Source organism: Chironomus tepperi, unplaced genomic scaffold, assembly GCF_022539635.2.
Source record: "Chironomus tepperi strain 1889 unplaced genomic scaffold, CSIRO-AGI_Ctep_v1 contig_48, whole genome shotgun sequence".
In the NCBI taxonomy this organism is placed as follows: domain Eukaryota; kingdom Metazoa; phylum Arthropoda; class Insecta; order Diptera; family Chironomidae; genus Chironomus; species Chironomus tepperi.
The window spans coordinates 1704425-1729830 of record NW_027226170.1 but is presented as its reverse complement, the minus strand read 5'-3'; the positions used below and the strand labels follow the sequence as shown (position 1 = coordinate 1729830).

General features: G+C 32.0%; 1 protein-coding gene across 3 annotated transcripts in view; it reads right to left on the bottom strand.

Moving 5' to 3' along the window:
- Positions 1-25406, bottom strand: part of baz (par-3 family cell polarity regulator) — a 39602-nt gene that overhangs the window by 9923 nt on the left and 4273 nt on the right. The window contains exon 1 of one of the 3 annotated variants that reach the window (XM_070652556.1): positions 7355-7465. The exons of the other annotated variants lie outside the window; for them this stretch is intronic. The gene's annotated coding sequence lies outside the window, so the exon portion shown is untranslated. Of the gene's footprint in view, positions 1-7354; positions 7466-25406 lie in introns of those variants that run through there. 3 annotated transcript variants of the gene reach the window in all.

The following is a 25406-nucleotide window of genomic DNA, read 5'->3' as shown; positions in this document are numbered from 1 at the left end:
TGGTGCCTGGCAACATCACTGTGTTGATCGGGCTTACCACAAAATATACCTGTTCACAAAGCTTCTTAATATGTCCCTTCCGAAGAAGAATGGCAATTCCTGAATTCATGAATTTAATTTGAATTATTTTGGGGGAGAATTTCATGGAAGAACGAGTAACTATCTCAAATGTTTATGTTAATGCTCAGGTGATTTTTGTTCAGTTCTGACTTTAGGAATTTTACAACTTTTACTTCCTGAAAATCAATCAAAATGTTAGATTGTTTATTTTACGTCAATTTGTGTGAGAAAATTCAAATGCTAATTTTTTGAATATTTTAATAGAAAATTCCATGATTTTTGGGAAGAATTCTGAAGTAGAAGTCCGAACAGAAAATTGAGCATGTTCTATTATATTGATTGAGTAAACTCATGACCACATGTTATAACGGTCATTTGTAATTTAAATAATATTTAAATGTAGCATAGTTGTTTACCCTTTTTCATATAAAAAATCAGTCTGTTTTAGAACTTCAAACAATAAACATCTTAATTATTAAATAAAATCGTATGGAATAGTTTTGCATAAACAAACGCTCACTTAGGTAAGTATACTCATTGCCTGCTTGAGAATAATCAAGATCCAGTAACTCTTCTGAATCGAAGGAAACAATTTTTTTCAAAATTTCCAAAAATTCAAACAAAAACATTCGATTCCAAAAAACGAGGTAAAAAGAATTTACTCAACAAAAAAGCAGTCGTGCAACTTGACGTAATTTCCAAACAATGTCCCTTTCAATAAGGCTTAGTCATGTCTTTGAGAAATAGAGAAAGGTAAAGAATAGAAGAAACAAAAAAAAATATAGTAAAAAGCAAGTAAAAGCAAAATTAAATGGGATTATTTTTCAATACCATTTTCAGACAATTCAAAAATAAAAAAGAAATAGACATTGCCTGCCACAGTTGAAATAAAAGGCTTTTCAATCATTCCTTCCATTCATTCATCAAATTCTAGTATAGTGTTTCTTCCGAATCAGGTAAAATTTTCCATTTCATTCCTGTTATCTATCTCTCATGCCAATGCCGTACACAAAATAATGTTGTTCAATCAATTGCTACCGTTTTGTTGGGCGAAATCCGAGAAATATAAATAAATATGTAAGTAGAAACTACGCATCATCAACTTTAACAAAACTCAAAGAGTTTATAGAAGTAGGAATTGGAAGCAAAAAGCAAAGCAAAGCAGTTTGCACTCAAATTTCAATGAAATGAAAGTTTTTCATTTCTTCACTGTGCATGGAATATGGGAAAAAGTGAGTAAGTGGATAGTTTATGTAAAATATAATATAAAACCAGTACACGATCGCTTAATTGGGTTTCTTAATGAGCTTTTATATCGAGTTTGTATAAATATTGGCTTTTTAGAAGAAAATATTCTAATTAATTCCTACATAGCTTGCATAAATAGACGCTGTGGTGCAGCATTTGAGTTAAATAGTTAAAAGAGTCAGCTTTAATATTTCTATCGTGCTTTGTATGGATTACATAAATTATAAATGACAGCAGTGTTGCAAACTTGTCATTTTGCCGGGGACATAACATCAATTTACATTCTTATAGACTCAATAGCATCGGAATCAACACTGCTAGTTAGGTATTCCAGTATTGTTCAAACTTTCTGCGACGGCACGGCTTGCTGGCAAGCCACGACAGAAACCGCGGTTCAAGACATTTTCAGAAAATGCCGCGGCACACAATATAGACAGCACTGCAAGTAAACTATTCAGACGGAATTAGAAGGTAACAATTCAATGCTGCAGACCAACATTTACCCTTTCGTACTTAATTTATAACGCGATTCTGTTTTTTGTGTAACACACAGTTTGAAAAGAATTTTTCACGGCCATTCTCAATTCCTCGTCTATTTCAGTCTCATAATATTGCAATTTCAATGAATGGAACGCATTCTTTAAAGCATTTAAAGATTAAGAGATACACAGAATGGTATTCTTGCATATCTTCAGAGATTCTATGGACATTAATAATTTAATTGTCAGTTTAGATTTCAATGTATGCCGGCATATTCAGTAACGGCAGCAGCAAACAGCAAAAAGGCATTGCCTAGATTAGATAATTAAAATTTATGATCATTTAAATTTTTTTTTTCGTCTTGTCCAACTGGTTTGTTTCTCACATCCAGCGTACATACATACATGACAAAGCAGTGTGTTGGATATTGCAGTTCGCTGCACAAAAAAGAAGCGGAACATAATTTTATGTTTACGGTCAGAAGGTTTTAGAACTTTAGCAGGTATATAAATATAGAAAGAGAGAGAAGCAAATGTAATAAAATAATGCATGTGATTATCATTTTAAATGGCATATCCTCTCATATAGTATTTTTTTTGCTATTATTACATTGTGCATGTAGACGGATGAGTTTTTGTTTTATGTGGACACACCGGAAATGAATGTACTTATAAAGACGATGGGTATTCTCCCTAACGTTTAATGGAATAGGAAATAAATCGTTTTTTTGGTTCTTTAATTGTTTACTTCCAAGTTTGGGATTTTTGAAGTTATTAACTGTTTAGTTGAGAATCTTAGGCATTAATGCCCGATCACCACATAGTTGAAATGTTGCCACCACGATGATGAAGTGGCAGTATATTTAGAACCAACTGGCAGCTACTTGGCTAAAACATCCAAATTTCCCAAGGCATATGTGCCGATCAGGATGTTCTGTCAAGTTAACCACAGTAAATTGATCTCTATAGCATTAACACTCATTAATACCGCAATTGACTACTTTTGGAGGTGTTTCTGATTTATTCTTCATATCATTTGATACAGACAGTCCCATATTAAGGAGTAGACTGCAATTTTAGACACCAAAATTACAGCATACCCAAAACCATAATGAATACTGTATGAATTAGTCCAAAAAAGAAAAGAAATTGGAAAGGAAATTATCAATCTTATGCAATCCATAATCCATCAACTTAAAAGAAATTGATAGGAAAGGAGTGGAAGTGGCAAAGAAAGTATGTCGAGTTAAGAAGTCACACGCGATTGCACAACTTACTTTTATTATTCGTGCATAAGTAAGCATTATCCTTCTGACAGTTCAAATGAAAACAAAAGTCACGTTTTTGCGTCATTGACTTTCGAAAAAAAAAAAACAACAAGCACCGATGTGAATGCATCATGCGGTTACTACCTATATTGTTCACTGATCTTCATCAAAATATTGCAAATTTTCCCTCAACTGCACAATGCATGCACAAAATATTTTCACTTTAATGATTATGGGAAATTTCCTCATAATTATTGCATATAATAGCTTCTTATTTTATTTTTTTGTGCAGTAAACACAAAATGAATGGTGGCTCATAATAGGTTTTCGCTAAATTTAAAGCCACACAGACTGTTTTCACTTGATTAAACTTTGTAGCCGACTTTTACATGCGCAATTATCATAATTAATCTTCTTTCTCTCTCACTCACTGTGTGATTTCGTGTGTGCATGCTCATTAATGCGATGAAGAAGATCTGCTACAAATTGAAATAAATCATTAAAAAAACTAAATGAATTGGAATCGAAGCAATTGCTGCATCTTCTTTGGAGTTGATTTCTCATTTCATTGTTATACATTTTTCATCATCGTTTTTTTTTGTTTGTAGATCAACAGGTATTATTTTGGACATTGTTGCCAACTTTTTTATATCCACTTCTCTCTCTCTCTCGTGTCTGCTTACTCATTTTATGTATGTTTTGTCCTCTCATTAAATAATTATTGTATATGCTCATTACATGCATTAATCACACAATATGAGACATTGTCTATCGTATGTGTGTATGCATGTTTGATTAGTAAATTGAACGACTTAAGTGCTTACATTGCAACATGTGATATGGGATGGCTTATAGGAAGCCATAAACATAAATATGAACTATAAAGTATAAAATTGTAAGGAAAAAGTCACTTTTGATTGATGACTTGAGTGCATCTTCAAAGTTGATCGATGGCGGTAATGCCAGTGGAAATGATTAATATAACGTAACAACCATTGACATAAAAGAACAAGTGACGTAGCAAATCTCTGATGTGGCACAGTAGTCGATCGAGAGAAGAAAAAAAATGAATGTTCAGCCTCAAATTATGCATAATAATAAACAACGTAGACGAGAAACTTGAATGAAATATATGTTCTATATATCTAAAATCGACAGTAACAAATTGCATGTTGCATTCTCAAACAATTTTCTCTTTATCATCATCAACGTCGATATTTCATGACTAACATTTATGTTATTACTATTTTTTATGCATTACCGTACGCTTAGTCTATCTAGTGGCTTTTGAGGTGAGATAAACAAGAATTTCTCAATCATCTCCAAATGAGGTGGAAAAAGGCATGAAATGAAATTTCTTCATTCTTTCTTCTTATCATGCTTACCACAACGAAAAACAATTGCGTTGACTGTACAAATAAAGGCACACAAAAAAAAAAGTTGTTTTGAATAAAATTTCTATTTCGGTGCTGTGCTGTTTTTTTTTTCGGTTACACAATTAGCGTTCATGAACTTCTTTGTGCAAGCATGAAATATGATTTTTTTTTCCAAACCGGAAATATTAATTATTTTTTGTGCCTTTATTTTTTCGCGGTTTGCTTCAAAGTCTTGTTGATCCATGAATTGGATTTTAAGTGATAGCGAGGAATTGTGTAAATTACTGGATATTGATGTTCAACATACCTTAAACATATGTTTAAATTAGAGCACATAGAGTTCAAGCTAGAGCTACATGTGTGCTAAATTTGAATATTTTTCGCTTGTGCCTTGATTTTATGGGAGTTTTGATTAGTGGTAATGGATGATTGGGGTGGATGACTTTTGAATGATTGGATATTATAGACAGTAATTCAAATTTGGTACGAATTATGTAGGTTGAGTACATTTTTAAAGACTAAAGCTCATGAAAATGCATTTTTGATTCCATCATCTTCAACAGTTCCTGACTGAGGAACAGTCTATAATTCTAAATTTGATGGTTCACTCAAACAGACAAGCTGCATCAATTATATTCATTGAGTATACTTAGAGTAAGTTCATTTAAGTCAGGTTGCTCGTTGACTGTTAGAGATATGGCACCAAACAATTCAGAATTAATTCAGCTTTTTGCCAATATTGTGACGGCAAAGTACAAGGTCTATGTTAAAATCAGTTTTACAATTAACCTCAGGGTGAGCTTTGAAGCATATCACATGAATTAATGCACATTATTCCGAGCAGCACAACACGATAAGTCGTATTTTTTGTCACAAAAAAGGATCAAAATCAACTGTCATGTTGCAATCAAGACAATTTCAAGTCTTGCCGTTTGAAACGTCGACATGACAGTGCTCCAACAAACACATTGCGCTGTTCAGCTTAGCTAACTGTTGCCCAAAACAAAATTAACTAACCATTACTCAAAAAACCAACAACATCAATTTCAAGCCCTTCTAGAACAGCTCAAAATATACAAATAGACAGCCGCAAAAAACAGAATTGCGTTACAGCAGGTAAATTCGTTAATTGTTATTTTAATTAATGAACATTACATAACAAATGACCTTAAATTTTTTTGTTTTTCGTACTGACAGCATACTTGAAATTAAAACTCAATTCTTCTTCAGATTACTTTTTCGGTGTCTGAACCTTAACTGCTACGCAATAATGATTAATTATTGGCACAACTTTATGGCCTTAAAAGTTCTGAGATATTTGAGAAGAAAATATGAAATTAGTCAAATTTTTTTTATGGATATCCATTTAATATCGTCCGTAATTGATTTTTGTGCTGAATTTGTCATTCAATATTCATTCATCCATATCTTCTTACCGACAGAATTTACATTTTAAATGCTCATTTTAATTTGGGTGGTCATTCAAGTCTTTTGATATTTCTTCAGTCATAAAGCACATTGAATCATTTGTTTACACATATTCGGTAGATGCTGATTAAGTCCGCAAAATATTTTTTTTTGGCGTTATCATTAGCATATAAGCTTACGCAATTCAAAATGTGTGAATATTTAGTTCCATTCAATTTAAATAAATAGGAAGTATTTTCAATGATAAGATTCAGCATGTGATGTTCTAATTAAAATTTACTAGCACATCCAGCTTAATATTTACTTTCTAACTTTCCATTAAACCTGATAACTTTCAGCCTGCATAGAAAAAATTGATTTTTCACATTCGCAAGCAATTGGATTTATTGCGGCCATTACAAAAAAAATAGCTGGTCATTAATCCCAAATTGCATTACAATGCAGCTATAAATTTTGAAGCATAATTCTTTTTTGAGCCTCTTAAGCATTTAATAGAAAGAAAATTGCTGATTTAATTGACATAATAAATCACTTGGTTTATCAGAAACTTGCACTCATTTTTTAAGGGGATTAATCGTGGATTCTTATCGGATATCGAGATATTGAAGGTGACTTTTTTTTCATAAACGATCAAGGTTATTAATGAGGACGAAAATAGCCATAAATTATTAAAATTCTTATAATTTATGAGAATATAAATCCACAGTGGATTTAATTACTTTAACATTTGAGGTAACTTTGTCAGACTTTACTGCTGGATACATTTGGGTATGCAATTCTCAGGAAATTTGCCTTTTTGAAATGTCAAATGACTTCTAACCAAAAAAATTTGTTTATGATCTTCAAAAGTTCAACCCCGGGTAGCACATGACGTAAGAATTGGGTTCTGGCATGAACTGCAGGCCTGTAGATTTCGGTTGTCTTATATTTCGTCTAAGACAGTATGTCTAGAGTTTTGAACGAATTCTACGTAGAAATAGCTGAAAATTGGGTTCATGCCAGCATGACTCTGTCTCAGACCATATTCGATCAAATCCGTCCTCAAGCCAGACTTCATCCAAAGTCAAGTTGACCTGAAGCCGAATTTTCATTCATTTCTACACTGTATGATTTCCGGGAATATTGGATCGGATTGGATCTTAAGAGAAATTCGACACATCATAAAGAAATGCCATTCAGCCAAGTTCAAACACGATACCTTCACTTCTGTATTGTCTGATCTGGAGAAAATCAAACTAATTCAATTTGTCACACTCATTCAATGCCCATCTCTCTTTTTCTCTTGTTGAGAGTAGTCAGTCACACATAAATAATCGGAACTTGACAAAAGAAGAAGATAAAATAGTAAGGAGGATTAGAGAAGCAGGTGATTGCGTTGCAAGTTCTTCCTAAAAAAAAGACTTTACAATTCCAACTTCCCATCACTGTCTTTTTCACTGCTGGTAACATTTTTCTTTATCTTTTCTTGCTGCACAGTCAGTTTTGTGACTTTAACATTTTTTGAAGAATCATTTTTTATTTCGGTTTTTGTTGTGTGTATGATGAGCAGAAGCAGAAGAAGTCTTTAATATTAAAACAATTCTTCTTGTTATTTCCTTGCCACACCGTCTATTTCTTTCGACACTGTTCAAAAAACTTGCACAATAAATTTTTCAGCACCAAAAAAAATTTACCCAAAAAATATTTTTTTAGTAAGTTATTCTATATATCTGATATGCCTTCGCGACTTTACTTTACTTTACACACAGAGATTTCTAACAAAAAAAAATCACAATCAACAATAGACGGAGGAGATAAATATAAATAAAAATATGAAAAAAATACTGCGAAAGCTCGATAGTAGAATGTAACTGTTCGCGACCTCAAATACAACTGAAGTGGCTTCAAACTGAATGAAAATTTTTTTTTCTCTTCTACACCGTACGAAATACGTAAGTACAACAAAACACTAAAGTATGTTTGGGAAAGGTATGTTAGTGAACGAGGGTGTAATGCGCATTATTTTTTATGGTGTTTGAGCAGCTTGAGCACTAATTTGGCTTAGGAATATATGAAGACTAACTATCTATTCAGGTTGAAGTCAAGCTATACCGGTATGGTTTAGTACTTTGGCGCCTACTCATTACCGATGAAGCAATGATAAGTTTGAAAATCGGTACACTAAATGTTTATGTTCTTTCTCGAATCTTATGAACTGGTAATGCGGCCCAGTTGTAGGATACAGCAAATATTATCGTCAAAGGAGTGGTTCGGATCCTACTTTCTTTAAATTGCAGATTTAGGTTTAAAGGCGGTGGCAAATCCTCACTCACTCGACTATTCAAACGACGCGATTTGAAGCATATTATTTTCAGCTCTGGATTTTTCTTGAAAAGGCATCTTATCATTTATTGAATTTCGAACGGATGTTACCAAGTGGTTGTTCAATATTACAGACTAGTTGTTCCTGTAGCTTTAGTTTCGAGCTCGAACAAAAACTATCGTTCCCTAGCAACACTAATCATGCTAATTGTAAGACAAGGCTAACCCTGGTGCTATCCATACAGATACTATAAAAGTCATAAAAAGCAGCAATTTTAAGATCCAGAAACAATAAATTCCTAGACTTTTCAATTGGTACGATAGAAGCAACTCTACTCCCTCTGATACTCATAAGTGATCAACTCCCTAAAAATCCTCAATGCTCTCTATTCTATTTCCCTTGAAAATTTGAAAACAAGTCACCTGACGAGTCATGAATTCGTTTATTTTTAAGCCTTAATGATAACAAGAACTAATGACAATGAAATGCTCTATTAAACGAAACTATCACAACCACAGCTAACAGCCGGTCATAATGCAATTTAAAAGAGAATATCCAAAGAGAAAATGAGGTAAAAATTTTGCCTAGTTTTGTTGTTGTGGCATTCTCTACTCAACTCCAGTGTGCATGTGTGTATATTTTTTTATATTTTATTTTATTTCTCTATTCCATTGTAAAACTTTATATTTTAGTGGATATTCTCTCTCACTATTGTACATTTAATACTCAAATTCTTTGTCGTGTTTGTCCCTTGCTGTGTAATGAGAGATGCTGGTTGTTGAATATGTTTGAAAGAATTCTTTTATGAAAAATCTCACAGATGATTCCGTATTATTATATAAATTCCTTTTTAAACTGCATTCCAAATTTAAAGAATCTTCTCAAGTTTTTTTATATTTTTATTGTCATTTCAAGTTCAAACTTGTTTAATAGTTCTTTTTTTTGTGGCTTTATCGTAAAGAATAGAATTGCTTATTGCTATAAATTATGACGATGATGATAAAAAATTTACGCGTAACCTTTAATTAATGAACATTCGTGCCTTATCACATTATGAAAAAACAATGGAATTTTATCTGGATGACGACAGTTTCACTGTAGTATAGAATCAACAAGTTCATTTAATGTGATTTACTTCCACTAAAATTGTCTATTTTTAACGATATTTTAAAATTTGAATTTTCATCAAAATAATAATTTTGAGGTTAATGCTCTCACCTCAAAAAGTTTTTCTTGAAATTAATCAATTTAAATGCTCAACTAACAACATTATTTCCGCTAAGTTTGCTCAAAAAAGTGGCAAAAATGATGTTCAGTTAATTTCAAATAGATTAGACACTTTTATCGCAAAATATTGATCATATAAATTATCTAGAGGCACTAATATTAGTAAATTTCATCAACTTCTATCTCAGTCAACAAAATAAGTATCTAATGCATTTGTCAAACAAGCAATACCGAACAAATACGCAAACTCACTCCGATCTTGAGCTAAAATTCAAGTATTATTGACTTTTATGGACATTCCACGCGCAAAAACATAGTAAACTTTGCTGAAAAGATTCTTCATAAACATTTGGTGCCACTCAGTGCAAATCACTGTCTTCTTTTTGATTTTCCAAGTAAACAAGTTCAAGTTTGAGTAAATAAGTTCAAGCATGAGAGATCATAACATAGCAACAAATGGAATTTCATGTCACTTTTTTGTTACTAAATACCTTGAAGAAATTTTTCGAATAAAAAAATCTTTGGAGATTAAATTTCATCAGTTGCAGGCTCAATGATTAAATTATCATTGAGAGAAATTGAATGCCTGCAATTTCACACGCGGACTAATTCACGTAGACCTCAAGAAAATGAAAAATAATATAGGAATGTGAGTTTCAGATAAGAAATGCTTTAAACAAAAGACGAGAATTGAAACTTTTTTATTTTATCTTTTTTTCCATTAAATTCAATATAAAGTTTATTTCAATATAAAAAAGACTGTCAGCAGCACCAGCGCCAGCAATTACTCATTGTTTTCAATTGTTTCTCCAAAAATACACTTTCGTGTTGAACAAAAGAAGCGAAACTGATTATTGTCACTTGAAGTGTAAGCCTTTATTAAGCAGCATAAAGGTCACAAGACAATTCCATTCCATTATGTGAAAAACTTTGTGCTCACAATCTAAATTTCTGCTAACAATTGCTAATACTTTTGTGTAAAAGACCTCGCAACTGATGTGAATGATTCTCCTTTTTATCTTCGTAATTTATTTTCATTTAATTGCTTTATTATCGCGATAGAAATTGCTTAGGTACGAGTAAGGCATAAGAAGTAACCGAGAGAAAGTAATAGAGCTTTATAGCGCATATATCTGGTGTTGAGAACATCTCAACTGTCATTTAATATTCAAATTATATTTGTAACTTCAATTAGTTGATTTTCCCCTTTCATAGTTGTTGCCCCTTCATGTAAATATTATAATCTGTTTTCTAACTTCAAACAATAAAGTTCTTTAAATCCTTTAAGAAGTTCTTTAATTATATCTATTTATAAATAAGCATTGTTCCAACATCCAGCCATCACCAATAATCAATGCAAAACAAGCAGCCATTCAAAAATAGACATCCAGATGCAAATACTGCAGAATCAAAACAATTTCAACTTGGAAATTGCTAACAAAAGTATTTGAGTACAGCCTGCCTATAAAAATCAAATCCACGGCTCTTTTTGGCTGCTCATGGATGACTGAATTTATAAAACAATGCGAAATAATCTTCTTCGTATACTTTTTTTGAGGTAAGAATTTGCTACTTTTATGGTTTCATTAGCAAGTGTAAAGGAACTCAAAAATGACGTAATTTAAAGAATTAATTACTTCAATTCTTAGATTTTTACAAGTTCTCAGACCTAATTCTTTTTTATGTCTTCATGATTAAAAAGACCCGAATAAAAAGAGATAAGAAGGAGAATCAGCAGAGCATTTTCGCTATCGTGTGACGTCAAAATAAATTTACTCAGCTGGTTTCATAATTGTGAATGCACTTGTTTTGACAGAAAGCTTTTAATCTTCTATCTCTGTCTAGCAGAAGCTTTTCTATTTTTGTAGATATCGTAACGGATAAAAATAATTTGAAATGATCTACACATATGCATGTTGACTTATTGCATTTGTATTGGTTAATTGTAGCTTGTAGCGAAGACTTGTACAAGAAACTTGTGTGTTTAACTTATAAGCTTAGCAATGAATATTGTTGCCTATTTTACCACAATTTAGCAATTATTCTGATATTATCAAGCCAATTTTGTAACAAAATAGTTTAACAATTACTTTCAGATATGCTGATAACTTTCATTCTGTAAAATTCCTACCCAATTTCGCAATCTTTGCCACACTTATCTAACCAAATGCCTAATTCGATCTAACACATTCACGACATAGGAGATACAACAAAAAAATATTCATGACGATAATAAAATAAAAAACAGAATTGAAAACCAGCTTTTCAAAAGAAGTCTGTGAATCATACTCGGGTATTTCGCGAAATGAGCGCCGTCTTTTGTTTACGCTATGTCTCTTTCATTGCTTTTATTTGATATTTTTAGCTCGTCTTTTTTCAATATTCGTATTCCACCGACATTCTTTTCTTTTCTTTACCCAAAAAAAATCATGTCTTTTGTCGTATTGAGTTGACATTTTCAAGTATAATGCAATAACATTTTTTTTTGTTAATGACGAAAAATCAGACGAAATATTTTGCATGCTTCGTTGAAGTCCACAAGCAAAAGACAACGAAATGATAGCGAATCGTGAGGAGGAGAGGAGATAATCAAGCTTAATTGCCTTGTCACATTTTCGTAATGCTCCGATGGACAGGATTTCGTAATGACTTTAGTTTTGTTGTGGACTAATCTAATTAGGCTTTGGAATTAGAGAATAATCTGATAAGAATCGAGGTAATTTGGCAGTCAAAAGACAATTCTTACATGATTGCTATCAGGGGCGTAGCTAGAGCTTTTTTACTCCTCGGAGGACTCCAGAACCCCCGTTGGCAGGACAGGTTGTTGGACACCTGTGGTAGCTCCATCAAATAATGGTAAAAGAACACTAACAAGACCCAAGAACTCATGGAGAGAAGCTGTCGATTGAGAAAGCATTGCATTTGGTATCGGGAATTGACAAATGGAAGTCAGCGAAAGAGTCAGACGCATAAGGAAGGCCACGAATCCAAAAAAGATCCACCTCCACTCCGTCCTTCTGGCAACACCCCTGACTCCTACCAAGAATTACAGTACTCAAATTCAAACCACTTAATCCAGTCAGAAAATAATCATGCATAATGAAAACAGCAACGTCAAGTGGGATCAAATGAAGTAGGAAATGTGGCGATAACGAGTCTCAATCCTCAACATTACCATAATTCCAAGCAATTCATGTGTAATGTAATCCATTGCAATCAGATAACCATAAAAATTATGACTGAATATCGCAGTCACTATGTAAATAAGTGTGGAATTTTCTTGGAAATAATATCACTCATATGAGCAATAAACATTCTTGATCTCACTTACTATATAATCATAATCATCATCATCATCATCGACAAACATCATTATGGATCATTGAAAATTGACGCATGGAATGGAGAAATAAAATAAAAAATAAATAAAAATGAAGGTGCGGAATTCACATAAATCTTCTTCATAATCTTCCAGGAATCAATCTTGAATTTCAAACAACAACACGAAATCCATTGAAATTACTTCTGTTTATGTCTGTACATATATGATTTGAATGCTTAAGAATGCTCAACTGAAACTTCCATCTAATGTCATTCACATTCATGATAATTTTTTATATTATATTCATTTGAAAGCAGCACAAGCGAGCGTGGGTGGAATTATGTTATTTTTGCGCTTTAGGAATGAATTTTTGATGATAATCCTTTAACGTCTGTTTGTCTTCCACAAATTTCTTTGATTTTCTTCACTCATTCACGAGACATTTAATGGTAAAAAGAAGATTCCGGTATGGAAAAAAAAATGAGGAGGAGGTCGCTATAGAGGTCAACGTCGAATATAAAAGTATTAAGAATTTTAAGATTTCTTTGGAATGTGGACAGTCTGGAAACTCAATATTCATGATACATACTGCAAGAATGAGCAAGAAGGTTAAATTAACAAAAAAATATAAATGTACAAATGCAGAATTGAGATTCATGCCGTGACTCTCGTCGATTATTATTATAATTCAGAATTTATGTATCTGTACAGGCACTCACAAAAGAAGGCAGAAATTTGCTGCATTACATCCAACAATGTTAAAAAAATTATTTTTGGTTTTTTGTAAATTACAAAAGATTTGTGCAGATGAATGTGATTGGAAGTGTGCGGCTTATGGCGCAGCATAAATCAGCTTTGCTTTGGACATTTTAAGACTTGAATCGGATACAAATCAGTCAGGCTGTAATGCACAAATAACATTAATTCAATTGGAATTACCAATTTCGATGCTCCATGTGAATCCAAAAATCATCAAAATTAAAGACTTCATGATGAGCCAGCAATAACTACAATAGCAAGATTTCCGTGTACTGCAACTCACGTGCTATGATATTAGCATATAAAGAATTTCCTTCTTTCATGAACTTTTAACTTTTTTGTTTCTTCGTCTTGCTGCTGTTAATGCATACATATGTCTTATGTACCGCAAAACTTATTCATAATTTCAGGTCATGAAAGCGAAAATTGCATATCGTGCCCTCCGATATACATAATATGAAAAATTAACTTAAGATTATTGGCGGTGAATGAGCTTGAATGCGAATTGAGCAATAAAAATGTACTAACTGTCATTTAAAATTTGAATTTTCTAAGCAAATTGAACTATTTGCATAATTGTTTTCCCCTTGCATAATTATTTCCCTGTTCCCACAGTAATTTTAGTAGGCGTTGAGATTTCATAGTGTAAACATATTAAACAATATTTAAACATATTAAAGCAGTCTCAGCAATCAAAGAACAACAGTAGATTCCAATAGAAACTCTTCAACAACAAATTTCGATCAGAATCTCATCAACAATAGATTTTTCAGGTAATTAAACAATTCTAGACCACAATTATTTCATTATGTAAAATGCGCTAACTAGCAAAAAGCTATCAGCAACTACCAAACAGAAAAACCACACAGAAAGCCGCACAACACTTGGGAAAATAAAATAATAAAAATTGGAAATGGAATGTATGAATCATTGAAAGTTCAATTCTCATTTTGGCGCGGATAGATAAACGTGTTGTAGCTTTTGTTTACACAATTGACTCGGTGCAGCTTTATAAGTATAATATGCATCATACATTAAGTAAATGTGGAGCAAATACCAATGAAATCGTTATATTAATATTATTATCATAATGATGTTGATGATGCATGCATGGATGGGAATAGATTGTATACATTTCTCATGAGAGTTAGTGTCTATATTTATGTTGATGTTTGATATCCATCATTTGTCGGGGTATAAAAGTAAATATTTAAGATAAAACCTTTCTTCATCCAGAATATTAAATATGTTTTTGTGTTATTGTCGGATGGTATAAAGGAGATCATTTGTTCTACATATTCCCTCTTGTGGCTTATCAAAAACATAACAAAGAGAACGGAGGAGGTGAAAATATACATAGCGAGAGGTAAGAATCATTTTAAATGTAAATATGAAAAATGAGGCATAAAACATGACAAATCGCATAAGTTCAAAAAGCCGTGACAAACTTGAAATAATACGACAAAGAAGAAGAAAGTAATGAAGCTTGATTGGCTGGTTATTGAACGCATTTTTGGACATTAACCAGTATTGACCTTGGTTATGAAACTCAAATCCAATTTTAGCAGAACTTGAAAAATTAACCAAAAGCAAATTAAAGGAACCGGCCAGCGAATTAAAATCATTAGCACCTCGCAGTCTGTTACTGCATATATGGAAAATGTGCTAAATAAGATGATTCATTAATGTGACATTAAGCTAACAAAAGAAATGAAGAGTGTTAATTCATGTCGCATTTCAATAGAACGATTTGAGCTCGTGCTGTGGTTTTTTCACATACACATCCATTACACTGCAACTCTTTTCCATTGCAATCTGATCTTAATTCTTTTAAAAGCATCACATCGCATTCCAATATACTAGGCTATGTAGTCAACGAGCTATATTTTTGCTGTTCACGTCTAAAATGCATTCAAATCCATTCCAATTGGAATCAAACATTGAGTGAGTGAGATGGAAGAATTTATTTTATTTTATACATACATAAGCATGCATAAGAAATAAAAATATAAAAATCATGATGCAGCATTCCAACCGAAATACCAATTCAAAAAGAAATAAAATTGAAGTTTATAGGTCGAAATTCTTTTTCTTCGCCACAACTTTTTAAGCTTGACTTGCGATCGGCATGTTGAGTGAAAAGAGATGAGGAGCAAGAAGAAGAAAATATATTTTATTTTAATTTTGTTTGAATGCCGAAGCAATAAATTTGTGTGATGGTCAATTGACTTGGGCGCATTTCTAGGTTAAGGATTAGAATTGGCTTATGATCCAGTTGGTGCTGACGCTGGAAACGAGATTTTTAATCGAAATCAACTAAAAGATCCAGAAATTTGGGTAATGTAATGACATTTAACATGCAGAATCTCAAAGAAATCATCAGAATATACCCAAGTTCTACACATTCCATGCAGGATTTCATGCCAATAGACCAAAGTAGTCCAGTTCCTTTTCATCTAATCTCACAAACATGATCCTATACAGATTATCAATAGCAATCATCCCAAACTGAATAGCAAAAGCACTCAACCCAAACGAAAATCGTGATAAAAATAAAAGCATCGCTACGTCTAATCGATGGCGGATGATCTTGACCAATTTTTACTAATACAAAGGCATCACTAATTTTCATTTTTATTCCTCTTCAAAAAAAGAATACATTCACTTTACGTATTGATAGGAGAAGCAGGTAAATTAATGAATAAGAATTCACACACATATACTCTGTTATTGCTGCTTGTTAGATGCTCACAGTTGATGATGAAAGAGAGAACAACAAAAAAGGGAATAAAAGAAATGAAATGAAATGTGAAGTGATTTTTTGTGTATTTTTTAAAAACCTCACTCAATTCTTCATTTGGTGAGAATCCAGATTACATAAAATGTTTGAGGAATACGAGGAGAAGAAGGTCGAGAGAATGAAAGAATGATTGGACGGAGCAAGAGAGAGAGAAAGGTAGATTGATCGAAGAAAATTGTAAAGTAATTAACGTACACAATGTAATATAGATTCAAGCTATACATACATGCATTATTATCGAAATTAAATGAAATGAATTGAGAGGAATGACGGAGTGAGGTACAATTTTCATTTCAATTCCTTTTGTTCACTTCAAATGCCTTTTTAACTTCAATGTTACCAATTTCTTCTTTCCATCTTTTAATTTACCATCTTTTTATTCTTCATGACCCGACTGATTAAGAAGAAGCAATCAGGAAAGAGGATAGGGATGAGGCAATGGTTGCTTAAATTTGTAAAGTTTCCATTAAGAATGTCACGCACAATGTACGCAATAAGTCAATTTTTTATCAAAAAGAGATAAAATTCCTATTTAGTCAGGAGGACATGGCTCATCATTCATTCTATATCTAGGTCAGGGATGGACAACCTTTTTATGGCATGGTATGCCTTAGCCTCAACAAGATTAACCCGACATTCTATATTTATTACATTGATTGAGCATATTGTCCTCTTTAACTCCAAGTACTCAAAAAGGTACCGCCGCACACAGGTCGTCCACCACTGATCTAAGCATTCCATCCAATAATCAATCACAAAAGTCCCCCGAAACCTTGTTAAAAATGAACAAAATGGGAAAGACAAACGCAACATCATTAAATGTGATTTAATTTAAAGGGAAATGTTGAGAAATTTCAATCGTCAATAAAAGCAATAAATATGGGTACGAGATTGTCTATCGGTCTCTAATGAAATACAACAAAATAAAGTTAAAAGAGGCCTTCATTAACGAAATAAAGAAGAAAAAAAAGGATTAAAGGCCGGATTTTATCGTCATTTTCCTTTCTGTATTCATTTCTGTTTCATTTCATCATAGATGCGTGAAGAATTTAAGTCGAGTGGGATGAGAGAAATAACAAATGAATGGACTTGCATTCATGAAGAGCAACATCAAGGTAACATGTATCTAATAATTAATAAGACGCAGGAAGTGAACAGTTTTCGTTACTTCTTTAAAAAATATATTTTATTATTTTTATTAATAAATGCAGGAAGAAATTTAAATGTCAATATTTGTTTTTCGACTTTACAGACAGCAGCCTCCCATAATAAAACAAAATAATATTCATAGTAAGTATGTGATGTTGTCTGTATTCAAGACACGCCGTGTGTTTCATTGTTAAATCAAAAAAAAAAATTATCTACTCTTGAGAGAATTGTCGTGTCGTATAGACATTTAAATGCATGACTTAACTTACTATGTAACTAAACTTAAGTAAGCATCAATATTCATCTGTGTATAACACTCATACAATTGTTACACAGGCACAGAATGAGAGAAACGTATGACATTGAAATTCCATTATACCAACGTAAATAAAAAATCGCTTACTCATTAAAGTATTGCCATTATTGCCATGTGTAGTGAGCTTTACTGCTGTACGATTAATTACAAAGTCAATATTTAAATCTAAACGCCTCTCACTTATATCTAGAATTAGTACTCTCAAGTCAACTAAATTGTGACTGTTTTTTAAGTGATTTGCTTTTTAAAAACTACTTAAAAGAAACTATATGAAGCATATCAGGGAATCAAAGCTATATGTTTTTCTCAATAAAGCGATAAAAAGAAAAATCGATCAAGTGTAGCAGGTGGCTTTAGCCGCGTTCACAAATTTACGCTTCATTTCATTAATAGCCTGTTCAAGTTTCTTTTAAAACGAGAAGAAAACTAGTTTAATTAATTACAAAAAAAAATCGGTAATCACGCTGCATCTTTCTTTCCCATTCATTTTCAATTGGAATCTACCGAAATTAAAAATCCTCAATTATTGATTCCACTTATTAAACGTTTAACACAGTCTGCAATCAAAGTGAGAAGAGATTTCCGAAAATATAAATACCATCTATAATAATAAACACATTCTCTTGATCACTTTGTGTTATGAAGAGATTGGAGTTACTTGCGAGACGTAAGAAAGTTATGAACGGAAACGCAATATTTTTTTTGGCAATTTTTAACGACTTTTTTAAATTTAAACTTAATTTATCGTTTTTAAATATTTCAAAACGTCCACTTAAAGACTTTTTTCCGCAAATTTAGCTTAATTAAGGAAGTTAAAAGCAAGAAAATTATAGCAATGCCTATTTTGGAGTGGCATGAGCTATCTCCAAAACAATTTAACATCCTAGTCAAAACAAAATCAAACAAAATGCCCAAAATGAAAGAATTTTATTACGAATTTTCCCAAAAAAAGAAGCTAAGTGACTATTAACAGTTTCTGATTCGTCTCAAAGACTTTCATTTTCGATCCCAATTTAGTGAATAATCTATAAAAGATTTCTTTCTATCAAAATAGTGAGATCATAAAGAAAAGATTTCACTGCTTGTGCTTATGCTTTGTGCTCATTTTTTTCCATCAAAATAAAACAATTCATGAGCTATTTTCGTCAATTGCCATTGCGTTATTGACTAACAAAAAAGTAAATAAAAGAGAACAACAAACATTTCACTTTCATTAATTCAAGAATTATTCAAATAATTCATGGAGCATTTGCATGTTAAATCAGGAGGATTATAACATTATATTATGAATAAATAATTAATGAGCATATTGCGAGAATTTAACGACCATTTTTAATTTGAATAGTGAATCATCAAAGTGATTTTGACGCTTAATTAAATATAAAATGACAAATTGTCCAGCATTTAATTTTCTACAACTCCTCTACATCTCGTATCGAGAAATTAATGTCGCCACCGTATTTTTGAGTTATTTATTTTTTTAAATTTCATAAGATATTGCGCATTAACCAGAATAAAATAAAATACTACAAAAAAAAGCGGCTAAACTTTATCGCTTGGCGAGAAATCCTTGAAGAAAACGATTTTTTTTTCTGTTTCAGTGCCTTGGTGGAAATCATTTTACATATTTTTGCATACATTAACATTACTACAAAGTCGACGATGGAAAGAAATGAATTTTTGAAGTCACTTTTTTAATGTAGAACATTTAATAATACACAGCACAACACAAGAGATGAAGACGACGAAGAGGTTTATTAATTTAAATCTTTATCTTAAGTATATGAACACATTCAATTCTTCATGGAATGAGAGCACTAAGCACATCACAAAAGAGAATTTAATATGTAGTGTAACCGGTGGCAATTTCTCATTGTTTGCTTATAAATCATCTCATAAATGCTCTTGGCTTTTCATCTCTCATAGCTCACGTTCTTCAGCCCTTCCATCATTGTTGCGTTTTTGATTACCCACTTGTGTCACTTATGTCATTATTCTACTCCTTCAGGTTATATACACATCATTCTTTTTTGTTCTCTATATCTCTATTGCTACTGCTGTATCTGTAGCTTAATGAATAAATAATATTTCACATGTAATGTACGTACTGAAATTTAATGACACATGGCAGCAATTAACTATGTAATGGAGTTGTCTATCTCGTTAAGTTAGATGACTTGTAGAATAATCTTATAGATATGGCTATCAAGCTAGCTAGATGAAGATTAAGGTTGACGAATATGATACTTTATTGACGTAAAATGAGTCTTATCTCTAATTACAATAAAATTGAATGATTCACTGTAATTTTTAGGTTTGATGAGAAGTATGGGTGTTTTAACAGTTGTTTCGGAAATGCCTAAGCTAGCACCTACGAATATTGCTTGGAATTAGGCGGTAAAATTGTCAAATTTGAACAAGTGATTTTAATTCATCTTTAACTCTAATTGACTTTAATGGTTGAATCTGTATGGGATGTTGTCAAATTAAGGAAGGTACTCAAGTGACCGGATTGGATTCTTCAACTGTAATACGATCAAGATGAGATTCGAAGGTTCTCAAATCCCGTCAAATCGACTCATATGTAAATATTTGACAGCACGGCGATTCGGGTCTGTCTAGAAATTGCAGACTAGCACTCTTGAACGAACTAAAGGTACAGCCTGAAGCGGTAGGTATGGAGTCATTGCCCGAACCCTAATAATATACCCAATCCGGGCTACAAGTCACAGCAAAACACCAAATTAGGAGAACTATAGAGTATATTCATATGTATATTGAGAAGGAATAGTACCTCATTAACAAAGCAAGCAAAGGCATGTTCAAAACGTCGCTGACTCTCCGCGACAAATGTAAACATCAAAAAGATCATTTAATGTTGCTCATTAATGTAAACTAAACATAACCCTAGATGAAGTCCAATGTCATCTTACATTTAATTATACAACAAGGTGATGAAGACTAACGAGCCCCTCCTGAATGTGTTAATAAAGAAATCAAATAACAATTAGCGCGCGCAAAATAAAATAAAATAATATGCAAATGGCTTGTGAATACAAATCATTCGATAACAATAGCCAGATTGTGACCATATGATATTTATTTACAGACCCCCTTTGAATATTAGTCCAGAAAATAGAGGCGTACATTTTCATGGGAAATTTCAATAAACGTTACAATTAAGATTTAGTTCCATGATAAGATCGCATCACGAATTTTATGCAAGAAATAAAATAATGTTAACGTGGCAATTGCAACTGATTTTCACTTTTGTTTCATACTTTTTTTATAGGGTTGGGTCAACTAGACAGTTTGCATTGCTATTAAAGAACGCAATTTTTCAACAAGATATGGACATGAAGAAGAAGGAAACCTTTTTTAAATATAATGTGTTACATTATGCAATTACATTTCACTTTCATATATGAACGAACATACATTTTTTATGAGCGCAAATGTAGATCCATTGTTGCTCTTTTATTCACTCAAAATAAATATATATATAAAATTGCGACACACATCACCATGTTGAGGAGAATGAAAAAAAAAGATACCTGAGTATTATGAATGAGCGAGGAGTACATTGTCTCATGAAATTACGTTGATCGTCCATCATTATCTTCTGCTTCAATATTTTTTTCGCTGTTATGTATACTTGCATAAATATTTTGGATCATTTTTTTGGCACGTTTTTTTGTGAAACAGATGCTTGACAGCATTGTACTTGAGACTTTATGTAATTTTTATTAAGTACAGCAACACTAGATCTAAATTCAGTATAATGAGTTGCTATAATTCAACATCAAACAACTTCCAAAACACACATCAAGCCATTTATTGCTACAAGTAACTTAAATTGAGCTATTCAAATGAAGTTTTTGTGGGAAAAACGTTTGTTCTTAGGTTGATGAACTAACAATTAATAATTGAAGCAAAAAATACGATTTATTACGTTTTTATAACAGCAATACATTAACGTTTATTTTATATTTGAATAATCTTAGCAGCTTCGTAGTTGATAACCCCTTTCGTAGTTTCTATCCCTTCAATTTGTGAAATTCAGAATTCAAGGAAACTTGAAAATGTAAATAAATTTTTAAACTATTGAAATAATAGTATTGCAAATAGTAAAATCAGCACTGCTGGAAATCTTACACACAAAGAAACCAGCAAGAGAAAGATGAAACTTATGAAAGTGGATTTAAAAATTTAGTTCCAAAAAAAAAGAGGAAAAGAAGAAGAAAAATTAAAAAGATATCGGAAATATGTTAAGCATATGTTTTGGCTTTGAAATAAAGAAGATCAACGAGCAGCATCAACAAGATCCATTCAGAGAAGAAGGAAGAAATAAAAGTATCAACAATTCACCAATACAAATAAAAAAAGACATTCATGCAAAATTGTTTAACGGTCGTCCAACTACTGTTCTATGTGTATCGTTGAGCATCTGCCGGTACGTTTGAGGGAAGGCAAAAAAAAAATGTGTGTAGAAATGTGTATACAGTTAAGCACTAGGGAGGGTGAACTCACATGATTACAATTCTTCTTACTCGTTATGAAATTTCTACGTGTATATCAGTAGATAAATATTGTTAGTCATACACAACAAGCTTCACACTACTTTTATATTTTTTGATTAAGGCAAACGTTGTCGTTGATTCACTTCGCTCAATAAACGCCTAGGCGTAATTATTTGTTTTCAAGTATGATAAGAAGGAAATGAGTTCAATGGTACTTTTTATGTGATTACTCAACGAAAAAAATGTTTTTAATGCAGACATAGTCTAATGCCATAAATAGTAAAAACGATCAGAACAACTTGTCGAGGAGCCAGATTGCTTGAGGGGAGAGAAATATTTATAGAAAAAATACAATGTGTAAATACAAAGAGAATTAGAGGTTTCGTGTTAGAGAACTATCGGAGACTATTGAACTTTGTTTTGCGATTCTAATTATCGACCTGGACTAAGACACATGAAAACTTTAATCAGCTGTCAGACAAATGTGTTAATAATTTCACGTAATCCATCACATGCTTATCACTTTTTTCTATTTTTGTCATACAAAACGAAAACTAAAAAAGTTTCTCTTGACAGAAAAGGAAGCGAACTATCGGAAACCCCAAAAAATACAAATTGTTAAGCACTGCCTACGATCACATATTTCTCTATAAAATTGCGCATTCATAATTTGCTTGTTAATTCTTCTCGCACAATTATTTGATTTTTTTCTTCATTTTTGAAACCATTTTATAGCTTTTTGTGGATCAATGAAAACAACTATTTGAATAGATTTTAAAGACATATCCATAAATGGCATTGAAAGGTTATGACGACAGAACAGACACCACTGTGTTAATCATATGGCTCACTGATTAACTGTACATGTACACACATTATTATTAATTAAAGAATATATAAGGCCAGAAACACTTTACATGCAGATTGCCATTAAGCTTAAATTCTCTACTGCTGCTTTTTTCATAGATCATTAAATTTTGTCGAATTGCCAGAACCCAAGCACTTGCGATTTCATCATCATCAACATCAACATTATCATATTAAAGCATGAGAATCTTTTCCACATAAATTTCAGAAAAGGCAACAAAGAATGATGAAAGAACTTGAAGGTGTTTTTCACGCATTTTCATTAGAAGCGAGTCTGATTTTTGTTTTTTCGAAATCGCGCGGTACATCATAAGAAGACGCGTAAAAGAAAAGGCATAAAATTAAACTATTGGAACTAATGAGTGAGTAAGACAAGAGCGCATTTGGATAGTTATTAGGTGAATCATTCATACTAGATCTTGATAAATGTAATGATGTATGTATAGCATCCGCATAGACACAAAGTCATGGATATTTCACAATCTTATGAAATATTCAACCTGTCATACCTGACTGATGGACAGTTTTGTTAGCAAATAAGTTGAATTGACAGTTTCAAGATTATGGTCACCCTAGCATGTAAAGAACGTGCTCTCAAGAGCAGAGAAAGGTAGGAGATTGCCTATGCTCTTATAGCTTATAGCTTATAGCTCTTATAGCATGCTCATTTGGTATATTTAAAGTGAGTAACCTATCTAACTGTGTGAGCAACGATGAAAAAGTGCTGGAAATTAGTAACTGGCAGAATTTATCTAAAGACAGATCCAACTTCCGACGAACTTTAAACGAGATCATGCTCTTTGTATGTTAGTACCAATCTCTACCTCATTTACCAGCCACATACCCAAAATGCACAACCCACTGCATCTAGTACCCAAAACTACTAACCTTAAAAGTGAATTTTCTACGCTAGTCATAATAAAGAAAGAACTGAGAAACACAAAAAAATTGTCGGTCGACTATTCATTAAATTAATTATCCATTTTTTTCATAAACACAGTAAAGTGGTTCGTGATTTCAGCTCGATAACAAGATTAAGTAAGAAATAAAAGCACATTGTATTCAAAAATATATGAAAATAAACATCATCAGCAGTAGCAGCTTCTAAATGTTTTTGACATGTTTTGAATATTAAGTGTATATACACTAAGTAGTTACAAAATACACATTAGATATGTGTAATGGAAAAAGATAGTCCGTTAGAATATTTATCGAGGGAGGAGATAAAAATAAGTCAACAAGTGTTTTGTGCGGCTCACTTAAAGGCACTTAGTATGACTAAATAAAGAAAAAAAAAATTTGATCCAAAAAACCAGAAAGTCTGTAAAACTGCATATCGAAATATGAGTCATTTTAGTTGCTGACTCTTGTTCAAGAGTTCACAATGGTCATGTTCGATTTCAATTTTCTCTTTAAAAGTAATTACTTTTTAGTTCCATTTCACGACGACAAATTTTTTTCGACTGTAATTTTGCTTGATTGCGAATTCCTTAATTTCCGTTAAATTATAATTTTAACGGAAATTTTCATTCTGAAATCAGTCAATCTTGTGTTTGGTGATTAAACTGGTTTTGTAAATTGTTGGCACAATTCAGTGTTGGTTAAACTTTATTGACTTTAAGGCACAGTAATCATATTTGACATGTTCCTAAGAATCTCTTTAGACGTGCTAATGTGCCATGGTATACAGTTTGAGAGTTACTGGACATAAATGTGTGTAATCTTTGGCAATGTCATTTTCACTTTCGTACCGAATGAATATCTTTAGTATTTTTATAATGATCATTACTAAACTAAGTATGCCTAAATTAATAATTTTAATGATATTTCACAATTTTTCAACTTCATCACGAGACTCCATAGCGAGCTTTAGTCTCTGATTACCGCAGCATGTTCGAAAAATAGTCGTTTCGAATTAAATTTATTAAAAAAATTACAATCAAGTATTCATTATCGAATGAATGAAACTCGACTGGTTTATTAAGGTATTAATTTAATGTCAGTGGGACAAACTGATACGGATTATTATTTTTAGTATTGTTTCGTTTTTACAAGAAACGTGACTATCGATACGGAAAGAATGGAAAATTAATTCTCCATAAATGCACTAAAAGTGAATCGAAATTCTCATGAAACTTAAAGTCTACAATTTCTCGAAATGCTCCAATGAACTTCGGAGTTACTTTGACAATTTTTCTTCTTCTTCTCTCATTTCCTTTCTAAAGAACTTCTCTTTCTTTCTCTTGTTTATCTTTAAGAAAAGAAAACAATTATTGCAGGGCGAC